The sequence below is a fragment of the Heliangelus exortis genome, chromosome W (genome assembly GCF_036169615.1).
Source record: "Heliangelus exortis chromosome W, bHelExo1.hap1, whole genome shotgun sequence".
Lineage (NCBI taxonomy): Eukaryota > Metazoa > Chordata > Aves > Apodiformes > Trochilidae > Heliangelus > Heliangelus exortis.
This window is the reverse complement of record NC_092453.1, coordinates 14,467,638-14,469,864: the sequence shown is the minus strand read 5'-3', so window position 1 is coordinate 14,469,864 and position 2,227 is coordinate 14,467,638. Positions and strand designations below refer to the sequence as shown.

General features: G+C 49.3%; 1 long non-coding RNA gene across 2 annotated transcripts; it reads right to left on the bottom strand.

Moving 5' to 3' along the window:
- Positions 1 to 1,451: 1,451 nt before the first annotated feature.
- On the bottom strand, positions 1,452 to 1,995 carry LOC139789186 (uncharacterized). Of its 2 annotated transcripts, XR_011723060.1 has the most exons (4): positions 1,868 to 1,995; positions 1,756 to 1,796; positions 1,625 to 1,671; positions 1,452 to 1,505 (listed from the first exon to the last, which is right to left on the bottom strand). It is a non-coding gene; the product is annotated as an uncharacterized lncRNA (long non-coding RNA). The 2 variants fall into 2 exon arrangements; XR_011723059.1 differs by lacking the exon at positions 1,452 to 1,505 and having other exon boundaries at positions 1,595 to 1,671.
- Positions 1,996 to 2,227: the final 232 nt, after the last annotated feature.

Sequence of the window (2,227 nt, the reverse complement as noted above, 5' to 3'; positions counted from 1 at the left end):
AAACCTGTAACTCTGGGAAAAGCAGCTCCAAGCCAAACACTCAGACCACTACAAAACACAGCCCTGCAAATCATGAGACTTGATCTCAAGAGAACACCGAGCAAAAAGAATATCTCTGGGATCCAAGACTGTTGGGCAAGATGACCTACTGCGATGCGGCTGTGAAGCGAGGGGCTGAAGCAACAGATGCCCACCAAGCCGGGCTTCAAGACCTAAGGATGTAGAGAACAAGTGCTCCTCTGCGAAAATCCATGACCAGAGATGCTGATTAATATGGATAAGTGTTTCAGAATACCACCATCAAGAAACTTCCCAGATGCAAGAATAATCCACGTGTTTAACTTGTCATGAAAGAAAAAGATGCTGCTGACTAGGACTGTGCTGATGAGAGAAGACCTTCCAGGGATGATGCCCAAGATGAGGGACTGGCTCTGCGAGGACAAAGAGGACATTGAGGGATGAGGAAGTTATAAAACACTCAAGACAGACAGCACAAAGTACACACCACCACGCACAAAGGCTGGAGCTGCCCTGCCCAGGCCAAACCAATGCTGTAAACTCATCTGCCCCCTTCACCTGACCAAAGCAAGCTGCTCCCAGACAACCCTCTCCCCGGTTCTCACTTCAAAACCACTCCCTGCCGTTCCCAGCTTTGTCCCTTCTGCCCATCCCCAGTCCCTCCACTTATCTTTGGTGGTAGGGGTCCAAAGCCATGGTCATCACAGAAAGACAAAACCATCCACAGGGATGTTCCTGCAGCCACACATTTCCCGTTCATCATCTGCTGAAAAAGAAAAAAACAACCAAACAAAATAAACACATCACCACACATAATCATTTTCACCAGAAATTCCAACATGAGCCAGCACCAACCTCTTAGAGAAGACCCAGCTTCTCAAGAGTCCTGTGAGGTCTCACCCACCTGCTCATCACAGAATTAGGCACTGCAGGACTCAATGAAGGGCACCTAAAATACACAAAACCACTGTTTGGCTTGAATGAAGTCACTACATACATGAACCTCCTAAATTACCACCCCAGCTTACCTCCAACACTCAGCTCCAAAGGTGACAAAAAACAAACAAAACAAAATAAAACAAACGAAACACACAAAAAAAACCAACAAAAACAACCAACCCCACACCAAAAAAACCCTGGCAAAACAAAGAGAAACACTTAACTGAATTGATATTAAACACCTGGCTGACCTGGCCCACAACCATCTCGCCTGCCCCAACTGCTCCTCTCCACGTGGCTTTGTACCTCCAAGGCAGTGGGTGGCACCTGCAAAAGTCAAAGCAAAAGCCACATGCTGAGATATTGCCCCAATCAACAGGCAGCCCACACCAGCCTTTCCTCAGAAAACTTCAACATCCCTTCTGCAACAACTCCCAACCTCAGCACTTCAGTTCAGTCCCTCAGCTTATCTTCCTGAGGGATGGTGGTTTTCCATCTACGTCCAGCAAAACACCACGCTGTCTGACGGGCATGTTCCTCTTCATCACCTGCAACCAGAAAAAAAGGAAAATCAGAAACAGTGTCACCAATAAGGTGCACTTCAGCCATCAACCACCACTTATACTACACCCACCACCTCAAAAGAGCCCCACCCAGTTCCACTCACCTCCGTGATCCAGACTTGAATGCTGTGTCCACCACTGCTTTGGACACCTAGAAGACCAAGAGGAAGAGTTACTGTTCTGCTGATCAGTAGCCACCAGCTCCACGAACCCACTCTCTACCACCCCAGCTCACCTTCAATGCTCATCCGGTTCCAAAGGTGGCACGCACAGCACCTGAAACGTAAGGGAAACCTTTAACAGAGTTGACGTTAACACGTGGCTGACCCAGCCCACAGCCATCTCACCTTCTCCAACTGCTCCTCAAGACACGGTTTTGTCACTCCAGCACTGTGTGTGACACCTGCAAAAGTCAAAGCAAAAGGCACACGCTGAGATACTGCCCCCAACAACACCCAGGCCACTGTGACGTCCATCTCCTGCTTCTTTACCTCGGCCTCTCACCCATCCGCCTGCCATCTCTCTGGGGTGCCAAAACAAGGTTAGGAGCGCACCTGAAAAAAACCACAAACAACAAGGGATGTTCATGACCAACCAATAATACAACACCTGAGAATAACTGCTCCTGCAGGCCACCGGCCTTTGCTCACCTTGCCACAGCCACCTCCGGTACCCGTATCTCGCTTCGCTCGCCGCCTCCGCCTTCA